Source organism: Eschscholzia californica, unplaced genomic scaffold, assembly GCF_041429995.1.
Source record: "Eschscholzia californica isolate CP2 unplaced genomic scaffold, dmEscCali1.0.p SCAF_1, whole genome shotgun sequence".
Taxonomy (NCBI): Eukaryota; Viridiplantae; Streptophyta; class Magnoliopsida; order Ranunculales; family Papaveraceae; genus Eschscholzia; species Eschscholzia californica.
In genome coordinates this window covers 36,990,460-37,005,967 of record NW_028238198.1, presented here as the reverse complement: position 1 = coordinate 37,005,967, position 15,508 = coordinate 36,990,460, and positions in this window count along the sequence as shown.

Below are 15,508 nucleotides of genomic sequence, written 5' to 3'. Positions count from 1 at the left end.
GAAATGGCAGTAATGCTGAATGCCAGAAGATATGCTTCTCTAGCTGGAGTCGTTACTAACAAAAGATACAATTACCATACTGATGATTTCTTCGTATGCACATGCTTCGTATGTGGCTATCAATGATGATAGTAAAGCACCGCCTCACCAACGTCCAGGAATCGGGGTTGTGTGGTGGGGGGTGCGGACAAGGCACCCATATCGAGCCCGCCACCACTAGGGGCCATTACCTATAAAGGTTTAAGTTTAGGTACATATAACTAACGATCTATAATGAATCATGCAACGTCTGTTAGCTCCCTTCGTAAGGTTTGTAAAATTTCAAGCTAGTGATGCAGATTTAAGCCACAACCTCCACATCCTTTGGTGTTTTTTGCGATTTTGTCATTCTGTGAGGTTGAGAGGACAACTATTAAAAATGAGTTAATTCCTATATGGCCCCCTACTTTGTGACCAGCTTCCTTTATGGCCCCCTTTTTTTTCCGTAAATTCAAATATGGCCCCCTATTTTCATAGAAATGTCCTAACTACCCTTCCTTTAAATCTTTTTTCAAAATAGAATCAAAAAAACAAATATAATTCCACCTCACTTCCCTCTCCACCACTTATCTCTCTCCACCTCACCTCTCTTCCCAAATCATCTTTCTCTCTCTCCAACTCACCTTTTTCTCTCTCTCCAACTCACCTTTTTCTCTCTCTCCAACTCACCTTTTTCTCTCTCCACCTCACCTCTCTCTCTCCACCTCACTCTATCTTCTCCGATGAAGGTCGCCGGCCGGAAAATTTTCCGGCCGGCAACCTTCAACCTAAAAAAAAAAATATATTTTTTTTTTCACTCTCATCTCCCTCTCTCTAAAAACTCCGGCGAAGGGGGTTCTCTCTAAAAACTCCGGCCGGAGTTTTTAGAGAGAGAGAGAGATGAGAGTAAAAAAAAAAAATTTTTTTTTTTTTAGGTTGAAGGTTGCCGGCCGGAAAATTTTCCGGCCGGCGACCTTCATCGGAGAAGATAGAGTGAGGTGGAGAGAGAGAGAGGTGAGTTGGAGAGAGAGAAAGATGATTTGGGAAGAGAGGTGAGGTGGAGAGAGATAAGTGGTGGAGAGGGAAGTGAGGTGGAATTATGTTTGTTTTTTTTATTTTATTTTGAAAAAAGATTTAAAGGAAGGGTAGTTAGGACATTTCCATGAAAATATGGGGCCATATTTGAATTTACGAAAAAAAGGGGACCATAAAGGAAGCTGGCCACAAAGTAGGGGGCCATATAGGAATTAACTCATTAAAAATTGATACAAAACAAACCATATCCATATTAAAAAATCATGATACAGAAAACCATATTAAAAAAGAAGTTTAGATTCTAAACTACATTTTACAAAAAACAAAATACTTTTTTATCATTTCAAGCTAGTCGTGCTTGTTAGGATATATGGACCAAGATCAACCGTCCAAGATATATGAAGATGAGGAGGATCGACATCAAGAGATCCGATGACGAAGATGAGTCCAAGATATTGAAGATATGAAAGATATCGAAGATATATTTAGGATATCTCTTGTAACTATTTAATAGTAATATTGAGTAGAGATTATATTGTTTCCTAGTTTAGTTAGGAGAAACTAGGAAACCCTAAACCCTATAAATAAGAGATGGGTTCTAGGAGTTTAAGCATTCGATTACTAAATCAATCATTGTAACGAATCTCCACAATTGTGGATAATAAAGTATGTAGGCGTTCTGGCTTTCTCCGTGGATGTAGGTCGTGATCCTCCGATCGAACCACGTAAACTATTGTGTTATTTATTTCAGTTTATGTCTTCTAATCAACCAACTAACATGAACTTTCACATGGTATCTGAGCAGGTTTCGATTTCAGTCTTGCTTCATATTTCGCTTCCGCAATCTACGATTTTTTTTTTTGTTGTAATTAATAACGGTTCAATCTCTTAGCCGATTATTTTCAAGTATCCAAATTTTTTTTGTCATCTTCTTTTGGATTTTGAAGAAGAAATTTTATTCAAGACAATAGCATTGATTAGGTCGTTTAGACCTAATAATCCTTTTTCCTTCTCATGCTTCCATCAATCTAGCGGAGGGTTGCACTATACTCAAATCAAGGAGAAGCATGACTTTCATAAAATCTTTTCTGTCCCTCACTCGTCAATCCGAATCACAATCCAAGTTTTTGGAATGTTCATTCCGCACTCTTCCGACGTATTTTTCTAATCGTTGTCATTCCAAGTTTCTGAAATCATCTTCTTAACACCGTTATCTTGTTCACTCAAGTAATCAAGTAAGCTCTATCTCTTACTTCAATAATCTTTTTCCTTCAACCGACTTCCTATTCTAATTCAAAGAATTAGAGTTTCTGCTTCATCAACATCATCTCCTACGGTTCCGTCAACCGATTCATTAAAGTACTTTCCCGAGCAGGTTAATCATTCATCATTCAAGTTTCCGCCAATTCCAACGTTTTTCCATTATTTCGTATCAAGAAACTGAAATTACATATTTCATTCAAACGTTTTATGTCCATTATGGAATGACAGAGAACATTATAACAACATCAAGATTGGTTCCTGACCTTTTTGCATGCGTCTTTGTATCATCAGTTCCATGTTAATGGTCCACGTGATTCAATCATCATTCCCGTCTATTGAATTTCTTTCAAAACTCATAACAACTATCACTTCCTCTTCACATGGTTACAGGAAATTGTATCCATTTTTGGCCACTGTTAACTCCATTAATATCCCATTAGTTTTTTTTCACTTTTTAGTATACCTATCACAATATACTAGTTATTCCAGAATATTGAAGAATGGGAAAGTTCTAGTTAATAAATTGAATCGATATCCCATCAAAATCTCTACTTTCTCTCTCTCTCTCATTAATACAAAGATGAAGATTAATTTCGTTCTAATGGCATCAATTTCAATTGGATTTATGTTCATCATAAAACCTAGTTCCTCTTCACATGGTTTTGGGAGGCACTTCCATCTCAGGCATGGTTCATGTCCACGTTATCTTGGGAGGCACCAATAACTTCTCCCATTCAGGGGGAGCCTACTTCTAAAGCACTTGGGCATGTTTTGTCAATTTTACTTCTTTTTCTGCCAATCGATTTTTCCGGTCTTCACTTTCACCAATCGACCGTTCCCATCGTTTTGGACAATATCTACTAAACCACCACTGACTTTCTTTCAGTTGGGTGATGAATCAACAATCTTTTTTTTTTCTCGCTCTCAATATCGGTTGAGTTCTCTATTTGGTTGGATTTTTATCTCCATTCAAACTTCCACAATTTTCAAACATCTTTCCCAGCGATGTGCCAAGATTCCTTCAGTCGAAGAATTTCAAGCCTCTTCATATTACCAAGTTGGAAAGTCTTCAAGTTCAAGTTCAAGTTCAAGCTTTGAATCCGACCGTATGCAAGTAAAATCCAATTGTACACGAGCAAAGTTCATCTTTTCCAAGTTCTATCTTCAAGTTGGATACTTCACATGTTCCGCAGTCCAACTTGAGGGGGAGTGTTAGGATATATGGACGAAGATCAACCGTCCAATATATATGAAGATGAGGAGGATCGACATCAAGAGATCCGATGACCAAGATGAGTCCAAGATATTGAAGATATGAAAGATATCGAAGATATATTTAGGATATCTCTTGTAACTATTTAATAGTAATATTGAGTAGAGATTATATTGTTTCCTAGTTTAGTTAGGAGAAACTAGGAAACCCTAAACCCTATAAATAAGAGATGGGTTCTAGGAATTTAAGCATTCGATTACTAAATCAATCATTGTAACGAATCTCCACAATTGTGAAGAATAAAGTATGTAGGCGTTCTGGCTTTCTCCGTGGATGTAGGTCGTGATCCTCCGACCGAACCACGTAAATTATTGTGTTATTTATTTCAGTTTATGTCTTCTAATCAACCAACTAACATGAACTTTTACAGTGTTCACTAAAAAGCTTTTGTTTCACCCCTTGTCATGTTTGATAAGTTTCAAACAGAATATTTAATATCATTTTATATTAATATTTAATATCATTTTGTAGTTACAAACTTATTTGTAGTTATGAACTTAGAACCTAAGATCGAATAAACAGATCTTTGCTCACAAGTGATTGTGGATTCTTGTATTTTGTTCAATTTTTTTTCTTGTCGTTTTTTTATTGTATGAAAGACTTACAATCAAATTCTGAACAAGACCCTCAAATTCTCGGCCACGACCCTACTAGGTATCATTCAGGTTTACATCGGTTGTTTTAATGAGTACATTGATGTTCATAATGTTCTCTCAAGTAGGTCGAGGTTGTTATCATATCACAGTAAGGTGTTTTTTTTTTTAATGTCGGAATCTGAATTGGCTGAGTAATTTTGGAAGTCAGATGTTTGTTTTCTAAATCTGAATTAGTGGGTCTGAATTATAATTTTGACATATATACCCCTACTTGATATTTAACACAAACAAAACCTAAGAGCATCTCCAATGCAACACTCAATCTTAAAAACTCGGAGTGACACATAAATTTTTTAGAGTTTTTTTAAAAAAAATCATCTCTAATACAAAACTCAACTTAAATCTTAAAAGTGACGTGGCGGTGGTTGAATAGAGATATCTCAAGAGGACACTCCATTTCTAGAATGTCCTCTTGAGATATATCTAAGTGCCAATTCACCAATTATTATATTTTAAATTTAACTAAAATCCTATATTAAATCAAAACTAACAAAAAAAAAACTACCCTCCCTCTTTCACCGTAGGTTGTCTCTCTGTAGTGTTTCACTCTCTAGGCGTGTTTTTTTTTCTCTCTAGATCTCTGTTTTCTCAATGGCCTCTCTTAGTGGTTGAAAGCAATGGGGAAGACATGAAGACGAAGAAGTCTAATTGATGGCTATAATTTTGATCTTGTTTCTAATTGTGGTTCTAAAGAATACCTATTGCTGAATCAACTAGGAACATTAAAATCCTTGAAACTTTTCAACCCATAGATGAGTACACCAGGAGCTCGAGAAAGTTCAATTAGATAGCTTTATACTACCCTCCAATGAAGATAGAGCTAAAAGGAAATCCATTGACTGATATTTGAAATAATTTTATCTTTTGACAAAAGTTCAATTGTGTTCCACAAATTGATTCAAAACTTTCATGCCAAAATCACACCATGATGGGCACAACACAAACATCCAGAGAATTAAAACTTGACATACAGTGTTTGTCCAATTGGCTAAAAGTTTTCATGCCAAAATGATTGTACAAATCAAATTTATGGTCGGTATAACACAAACATAGAGAGAGCGAGACAAACGAAGAGGGAGGTAGAATCAAACCTTGAACTTCAATAAGTTAAATTTATGTGTTCGATGAAGCAACAAGGCTCATAGTTTTGGGCCAGACCTTAAGTTCCATAATTTTAAATCCTAATTTTAAATCTAAAATAAATGCCACATAAATAAAAATATTGGTTTTAGAGTGTTGCATTGGAGAAGTCTCTCAAATATAAGATCTTGATCTCGCCACATAAGAAAGAGGCAAATTAGAGATTCACTTTTGAAACTTGACGGATAGGATTTTTAAAGTTTTGCATTGGAGATGCTCTAACCCTCCACCCTTCTTCAAAATAAAAGAACACCTAACCTAAACTCTTTATTCTCTCTCATCTTTCTGCCGGCTCTCTCTAAGTCTCCAACTGCTTCCCTCTCTCAACCTCCCTCTTCCAAACACTTGTTCCGGTGATGAGTCCAATTCCGACAACGGAAATCCAGCAATGGAGGTCCGACGAGGTTTAGACTCTCTCAATCCCTTTCTCTCTTCATCCCTCTTTCTCTTTCCAACAGATCAGGCGATGTGAGGATTTCGTCTCTCTCAATCAATCTCTCTCTCTCTAGCAGATCGGAAAGTTAGACTTCGTCTCGCTCTCTTTCATTCCCTCACTCTCTCTAACAGGTCGAGGAAGGTAAACCCTCGCCAAATCCGGCGCGGGTTCTTCTCTATCTTTCTCTCTCAGTCCCTCTCTAACATATCTTCGACAAAGCTAAGGATCTGGCAAGGGTTCAAACACGATAACCCTCGCTAGATCTGGTGGGTTGTGACTTTGTGCTTTAGTTGTGTGGTGGTGGCGCCGCTCTGGTTCATTTGGTGGTGCGTGGTGGTGGGTTTTATACTCTGTGGTCGTGGGGATGTGTACCAGTGGTTGTGGTGGTTGTGGTGGTGGTGGTCTAGGTCGTGTGGTGGTGGTGGTGGTGTTGTTAAATAAAATAATGACTGAGAATAGTAAAATTTATGGGGGTATAAATGACATTTAACACATTTCAGCATTGGACCTTTGTTTTCAGACTTGTTTTGAAGTCTGAAAAATATGGACTCCTTTTCAGCAATTCAGACAATGGACCAAATTCAGACAACATTTCAGATTTTCTTAAATACAAAAAAGCAAACATTTGAAATCTGAATTGATCCTAATTCAGATTTTAGATCTGTAAAATTAAAAAAAAACAAACAACACCTAACACGCATATTTTAGATAACAGTAAGTTATAATAATAAGATCTTTAAATAAATAAACTGAAAAAGTAGCCTTTCACCGAAAAAGTAACTCTTTAATTCGTACAGAAAAAAACCAACATCTGAAATATGAATATGTTAGTTTTAGGGTTAAAATGGATGGTTAGTTAGATTTTGATGTGATAATGTCACGTCTCGAAAAGTAAGAATGTGAACTACATTAACAGCATACGGGTTTGCGTCAGGTTCACGTGGCTCATGTCAGGTCACCATGGACTATTGTCACTTGTCAGCCGCACACGGACCATGTCAAGCACGCATAGGTTATTTTATCGAAACTGGCTCTTTAGTCATTTGCTCCTTAATTTTTTTTTTCTTTTTTATCACAAAAACTTCTCCCATAAATGAACCTAGCGCAAAAGAAGAGGTTGAATCTCATTAAGTCACTGAACTGACAGAACATTCAAATACAATAAATTCTATCTCTTTTAATGTGTAATAAACATAGGGTAATTGACTTTTGATTGCAAATGTTGTTGCCACTTGAAAGTTTCTCAAAAAAAAAAATAATGAACATCTGATTATTAAAACTTATTTCTTTCGATAAAGACAAAATTATATTAAAGGGAAAGGTTCAAAACACGGAGAACAAGTGCAAAAATGAAACAAATAGAACAACAACAAGAAAATATGGCATTTTCCGGTCGATCCCCTGCTATTATACTCCAACAAAATTTCTATAATTTTCCCTATTCAACTATTCATTATTCATCTAGCTAGCTTCAGATCAATTGAAGTTAACAAAGAAATCAATTAATTTTATTAAAGATTTATAAGTACATAAAATTACATGTTTATTATCGTGGACCGCTCAACGGGGATGATACTACCGAAGAGTCTAAGGAGGAGGAAGAAGAAGAAGTTAAATCGTCTTCATGGAACAGTAAGGACAGTGACTTTTGGTATTGAGTTGAAGTTGTTTTCCAACTTAAATCTTGTTGAATACTAGTATTGTCTTGGGCCAGCTTCTTCTTCGTCTTTGGCTTAAAGAACGTAAGCTCGTACGGTAGCGACCAACAAGCGGTGAAACACTCCGTAATGGCATCAGTGCTGGATTGGTTGAGAGGCTGGACGAACCTAGAGGGAAGGGATTGGCGACGAAGGTCCGAATCGTTATTTGTAAGCCCGCTGGTAGATAAACGAGATAGAGGAGAAGATGCAGCTGGTGGAGGAGTAAGAAAAGTTGGCTTTGGCTTATATTGTTCTTGTGGATGTTGGAACCTCTTTGGAGTCCCTGGTCTGATCTCCCACTTGAAGGGTACTTCACCTGGTCTCTTGAATGAATCATCCATCTCTCTCTTTGATTCTCTCTCTCTCTCTCTCTTTGATTCTCTCTCCACTAATCTTGTGCTCTTATAAGTTTAGGGATTTTTGGGATGTTGGTGAAGGGGCAGTAGGTGTTGATTTTAGTGAGAGAGAGTTACTCCCTCCGTCCCATTTTGTTTGTAGTTTTGGGGAATTCAACTTATTAAGGAATGATATTTATTGTTGACAAATATAAAGACTTTCCCTAAACTACCCTTATTTAATATAGAATATTTCATTAAATACTACATTGGTAGGAGCGTAGAACCAATTAGAACCTTTGAATGATATTCAAACTAAAGGGTAACCTTGGAAGTTTCATCATTTTAATAATTAAATGAATGTTATAAAAGGAAAGTGACCAAACATTTTGGGACATCCACAAAAGGAATAACAACCAAACAAAATGGGACGGAGGGAGTATCAAATAAAAAAGAGAGAGAGTGACTTCTTAACGTACTTACTTTGACTTGATATTTTATGTGAATATATAAGGAAAGAGTTATCTAAAATTGAGGTCTTTTGTTGGTATCATTCCATTCAGTAGTAGTGGTCTGCATTAGGTATTTAGCCTACTCTTTGACTTCTTATAGTGGGATGGTGCTGAACCATGAGAGTCCGTCAAAATAAATTCTCACGTACGTACCAATCTGAATTGTGATTAGTAATCTGAATTGTAGGTCAAAATCCAATTCCTTGTTTGAACATGAGGAAAGTGTATTGTAGGTCAAAATCCACTTATTACATTAGTTACTTCAACTTGATCCTTTATAAATAAATGGGTAATCAAAATACAATGTTCAAAATTAAAGTGTGAAACTCTTTAGTAAAACAAAACATAAATCAAACAAGAAAAAAATCTTATACTTAAGGATTTTAATAATGATCGACTCAAGTCCACTAATTTCAATAGGTCGAACACTTTCTACTAGATACAACTCAAATTAAGTAAACCTGAGCCAAATTTTGTTGTATATCTCAGTTCATGCTTTCTGATTTCAACTCCATCATATTGAAATTGAATTCGGTAGACTTGAGATTAATTTTGAAACGAAATTCTAAGTTCACCAAATTTGAGGGCCTATAATCAAAGACAGTCGAACGAGATTTACCACGTAAAAGGGAGTACGTAATAAGAATGAGGCGCTTTCGAAAATTCTCTAACATCAAACAACAATATGTTAACTAAAATAATTTTTTTTTTCTAAAACTGTTATTTTCTAAATATGGTAAACTATTGTGGTGGACTAAACTTTTTTCCGTTTAAGTGATCCAGAAGGTATTCGATACAGTAAATAAAAACATTATGAATAAATAGATAAAGCTTTATTTATTTAAGATAAAAAAAATCTTTTTTAATGAAAAGGCTTCTAGAAAGGAAATTCTCTAGACTCGCCACTGCTCGTGAATCTCAAACTGAGCAGTCAGAGGCCCACAGATTGGGGCACTCCCTTAGGCTCTCGGAATTGGCCTAATCCGTGTTGTTCAACCTCAGCAGGGATTAGGCCAAGTCCGAGGTCCCTCGAACTACCCACCGTGAGCCGTAGAGAGAGGAGGCCCAAAAGTAAAATAAAGGGACGCTACACAATCCTTAGAGCAGATCTGATCATTCCAACGGTTAGACCCAACTCTTTTTGGGAAGAGTCAAAGTCGGCTACAGGGCTAGCAAATTCTCAAACTGGACCATCAAATTTTACTGACCACCACATTGAAAATGACTATTCGTTTTTAGATCCAATAACCTATCTCACACCTGACAAGATGTCCCAATAATACTTAATTCTTTTGTCAAAATTGAAATTGGATAATCTTATCTAATCTTGAACATTAATATCTTTTAAGTTATATCTGAGAGAAAAAGTTCTTCACAACAGAAATTTTGGTTTAAGATTATGTAGATCTCTATGATTGAATCAATAAATGAAGGTAATTAACAACTTTGATTATTATTAAATGTATAATACGTTTATTTCAGATATAAGATGGTAATCTGACTGGGTAACTATCGGTTAGGATATGGTAGTATCAGTGTCTACTCTAAATCCTATAAAGAATGCATTGTACAAGGAGTTCATAATTTTTTTTTTCTTGCAAGAAGGACATTGGAACTTGGATGAATCATAAACAGAAATTGGATAGTTTCCTGCAAATCAAGTTTAAAGGCGCCCCATTATTGCTGAAGGCACGTTTGTAGCAAGAAGGCATCTGGAGGAGAAGCTGTTTCTTCAAAACATGGGTCGTAGAAAGACAAAAGTAAGCATACCAGTTACTATTTTTTTTTTTGTTGTTGAAATGAAGCATACCAGTTACTAGTTACAAAAATTTTAGAGAGATCTTACAAGGTGTAGAACTTTAAAGCTCCATGACTTAAATTTCTTAAAGTTTTAGAATTTTAATGATCTAGTGGTGGTGGTTGATAGTGTTGACATAAACTCCTAATTTTTAAGGTTTCAGGTTCGATTCTCAGAGGAAGTGGAATCAATGGTTATTGAATTTGAGTTATTAAAGGCACAAATAATAAGTTTGCCGGGCTTTACGCTCTATGTTGTTTGGCCTTAGACCCGTTTAATTATTAGTTTAACTTGGACAGTTATCGTGCTTATCACGTCTTGATTATGTAACAAAGCCTTGTAATGACTAACCTATATCGTAGTCGATTCTTCAAAAAAAAAGATCTAGATTCTAGAATTGTTGATCTCTTATATAAGATTTTTTTTTAAAATTGAGAAAATTTTATTAGAGCTTTACAGGAGCTATTTTTAATCTACACCACTGAAATCGATAGCTGAGATTAAAAGAAAGGTTTATTTCCTAAAACTGAAAATAAAAGTGTTTGCGTTTGCCCTTCACCGCCAAAGACCACCACCTCTGACCACCACCGTCTACTTCTATTAATAACATCTCTCTCTCTCTCTATCCATGTCTCTCTCTCCCTCTGTCTCTCTCTCTCTCACTCTATCTCCTTATTCTTAGGTAAACATGAGACGTCATGGAAAATGAACAGAGAAAAGAATTCGTGAAAGTTGGAGTTTGGAGAGAGAATGATGACGGCTTAACACGGGCAGATAAGAGGAAACACGACTTGAAAGAAGGGAAAAAGTTGGGTTCGACGGTTTGGAGGGAGCGAGACGAAATTTGTTATTTTTTCATATAGAGATAAAAAGGTTTTTGGTCGTTTTAAACCCAAAAACAACTTTCATGCACACTCTTAGAGAAATTCCACACCTTATTCACAGCCCTAAGGGTCATTATATAGAACCCTAATAAGAGTTCCACTCACATTTGGTTTCCTAAAAGACCCTTTTGAATAAGATTAAGGAAATAGTCGAAAATAGAAATTAATTGCTATTTTTTCAATTGCTTGATGAGGGAACATTCAAACCAGACCAAAATTGACAGATTTGATCTTCCCTATTAGGAGAACCGTTCCTCCAATTTTCAGCCAAATCCGAGCCCAAAAAGTCCCTTTTTGGCTCTAGGCCCAAAACCCCTCCTTTGGGCCTTTTGTGCTATCTTTGCCTAAACTTGTTTTAGGCCTATTAGACATATTAATGGGACTCTCCCATGATTATATATCTACTACCACTAGTCATATCATACGATTAAATAACCATTATTATGTGTAACCCATTGTAAGATCCGGTCGAAGTTAGCCGCGAATTACTTCGTAATTCGACGATCGTAGTTGGTTTATAGCTAGACACTACGACCCCTAAATCAACTCGAGCTTGATGATCTTCTTCATCAATTGTCTTATCCGATAAATTGCTCGCATTGCATTCTTGGTCGACGGACATCTCCTTCACCATCCTCATTAATAGAATTTAACCACCCAAGCAATCATATGCTTCGACTAGCATTGAATGCTGGTTGAACTTTAAAGTTCTCACAGAAGTTCTGAAAAGATAACGATGAATTCAAAGTTTCTAATTATTCACTTGACAATGGAAAAACTATATTTTCTATAATATAGTTATGAGATTTTTTTTTTTAAATGAAATATATTAGTACCGGAAAAGTCTTTTCACGATAACTAAACGTTATCTCTTCTGTCCACAAATGAGATAAATTTTATTTCTATCTTATTTAGGTAAACCGTTGTGTTTTTCTCTATACAACGATTTACTTATGGTTTAGAGTTTTTGTGGGGTAAACCATTGTATCGTCTGGATCGCACTTAAGCGAGGTATGAAAACAAAAGCAAAATTGCGGGATTGGGGTTTAGAGATCAATGAGCACTGCCCGCTTTTTCATTCTGGAGTGGAGACGGACGAACATCTTATTTTACAATGTACCTTTTCGATCTCTATGTGGAAAGAGATGTTGCTTATAATGGGCATACAATGCAATCACTCATGTAATTGGGTAGAGAAATTGATTGGTGTGTAGATACATTTCAGGGTAACTCACTCCTTGACCGAATGGGAGGACTGGTGTTTACAACATATATTTATAACATATGGAAGGAAACAAATAACAAGGTGTTTAGAGGCGAGGAAAGGTCGAACAGGGAGATCTTAAAGGAAGTGATAAGAGAGGTCGAAATTAAAGTGACATCATGGAAATAGAAAGCAATCCAAACGAGCGAGGCACTACTAATCATGGATCGGTGGAATATAGCACTCCCACTTACCACGAAATCCCAACTACGTGTAAATGGAAGGGTCCTAAACTCGGCCAGATTCTTGTAAAAACAGATGGCGCTTTTGACTCTTCATATGGAGGGTTTGGTGCTATATTTGCGAGATAATAATGGAGATACGATTGTCACAGCTGCAACCATTACAATGAGAGAGTCAGTAATAACTCATGAAATGCCTGGAGTCCGGTTAGGGCTCCAATTGGCTTTGAAATGTGGCAGAATTCGGGTCAAGATAACAACAGATTCTTTGCTTACTGTTTCTATCCTCACAAACCCAGAGAAACCCCCACCGTGACAGATCAAGAGATTGGTCCGAGAAATCAAACTATTGTGGGAGCAATTCGAGGAGTGTTCTTCTATTATGCACGTGTATAGAGAAATAAACCAAGCAGTATATGACCTCTCAAAAATGAAGCCCGCAAATGGAATGTTTGAGATGATCCCAAAAGCAATGCTTGAGGAATTAAAGAAGCTAGTGAGAGATGACCAGAGGGGTGTAATTACAATTAAGCATACTTAATTTGGTGATTAATATGTTTCTTTATAGGTTTTTATTGTTTTATTCGTTTATTTATTAGTTTTGTAAAGGGTCGGACCCTTCAACCCGTTGACAATTTCAAATAAAAAAAGTGTAAGTGATATTTTGTAACTTATTTATTTTTCTTTAATTATGTTTGTAATTTTTTTGTTGAAAATAGTTATGTTTGTATGATAGCCGCAAAATATGGTTTTGCATATCAGCATCATGTGTTTGTGACTTTTTGATCAACCCCCTTCTTGTCCAATACACATTAGGGTCCATAGGTGATAACCTAAAAAAAAAATAATGAGTTAACGTTCTAAACTTGATAATAAATTAGTAATGAAATCACTTTCTTTGAATCATAATTATTTTCATAGGCATAAATAAATACATCATTATTTCTTTTTTTTAGAATCGATTACATTGTCGTTACAATTGACATTGAATACGTCAAAGATGTGATAAGTAAATAACTAAAAATTTCACCTTCTCTGGGATTCGAACCTAAGACCTGCAAGGGTTTCTGGAGTTTATGTCAACACCTTGGAACCACTTGGGCTACCAACTAATGACATAAATAAATACATCACTATTGTGTTAATTGTTTACTGAAAGTGTAGATATATGTAAGAACAAATTGATTTTTTAACAAATTAAAGTGTATGAAAATAAATAGTAAAAGACGTAGGTTATTTACATTTTGTTTAATGCAGTGAAGTTAAGGTATTATAGAAAATGATTTGTTTAATGAATAAGAAAGGGTTATTTTCTAAATGTTGTACTCGGGTATGACCAGCTTTCCGCCTAACCCCTTAGTTTATTAAAAATACCAGATGACCCTCTTTTCTACTTTTTCGTCCATTGAATTTATAAAAAAATGTCGTAGAAAAATGATTTTTACGGAACTAAGTTTTCATTGTAGCATTTATGTTTTTCACTGCCATATTTAAACAAATAATACTTTCCTCTAAAATGTTTTCATTGTGGTAGGTAAACTACTGTAATTATCTCTTTAATTTGGCCTAAACTTCAGCTTGTTCGTATATTCATTTCTAGAATGTGTTCTTAATCCATTGAACTGTAGAAGGTATAAATATCGATTGATGGGTCATGAAAATGCCCATCTGAGTCGTTTAATTTAGCCAAGTAAGTCGGTTTCGAGTCTTTATTATAACAAAATGGTTGGTTTTCTTGATTAGGTGTCTTTTGCGGAGTTAGACGTGAAAAACGGTTAAAAACGAGGAAAAGATGCATGAAGGGTATTTTGGTCATTTTGAGTCAAGGAAATTCTGGTAATTTGGCCAAGGTCAGTGCGTGGTTGAAAAGTAGAGGTCGAGACGAGTCCGTAGGAGAAAACGGAAGTCAAATCGGAGTTCGGATGAGTGAAATATGCAAAGTCAAAGTCAGTCAACATTTGGTGCACATTTGGTCAACACTCGGGACAGTGTCGGGCACAGATTTGGCGCGCGGTACACCAACAAACACGTGTCGGAGGACGGAGGCTAGTGCATCTATATCCCGTGTTCCCGCTGAGCATCCAAGCGCACCCTATAGGCCTGGTCCGGTGGAGCGCGTTGCAACTTAACTTGGTGGTCCCGTTCAAACGTTTTAATCTTGACCGTTGGGTTCCGCGTTTTCAAGATCTACGGCTGCTGTGCGTCCGTCCTTTATTCCATTCCCGTGTTACCCGAAGCAACTTAGAATCCGTAGCCCCGATCTCACATTTTAATCTTAGCCGTTCCCTTCCGCGTGTCCCAGATCCGACGGCTTCCGTAAGTCCCGTGTTTTACACTTATTCCGTGCACCCGAAGTTGCTTAACTTCTATGCTCCCGAACGCGTGTCACTCTCCCGTCCCTCCAGATCCCGCGCTCTTTTCCATCCGACGGCTACTGAATCATCTCACCCTAATTATCTTATAACCGGGTACACGATAACATCCGGATTTCAACCTTTAAACCCTAGCCGCCAGCTTTTGTCCTTTAAACCCCCATTTTTCCAATTTTAACCCTTCCTTTTATCTTTTTTACCACTTTAACCCAACCAAAACCCTGACCCTATAAATAAATCCCTTTCTCCTCCATTAGAACCGAGACTTGCAAACCCTCTCAATATTCCTCTTCTCTACTCAACCTATCCCTCTTCTCACCTATTTCTTTCTCTCTTTTTTACTACTAAATCTATCTTCTCCATTATTTTTCCATCTTTCTCTACTACTTCTTCTATACCACTATTCTTTCTTCCATTAATAGTCTTAGTATTTTCATTTATTTCTTAGTATTTTCATTTATTTTACAATGTCAATGAATGTCATTTATAAAGGCATTGATACATCTATATGATTAATAAACACGATAACTGTTGAATTACTAATGACCTAAAACCCGATGAAATTAAGGCGACAAAATGGATGACTTAAAGCATACAAAAACTACTTTATTTACACTCAAATTCAATATTCCTGGATCTG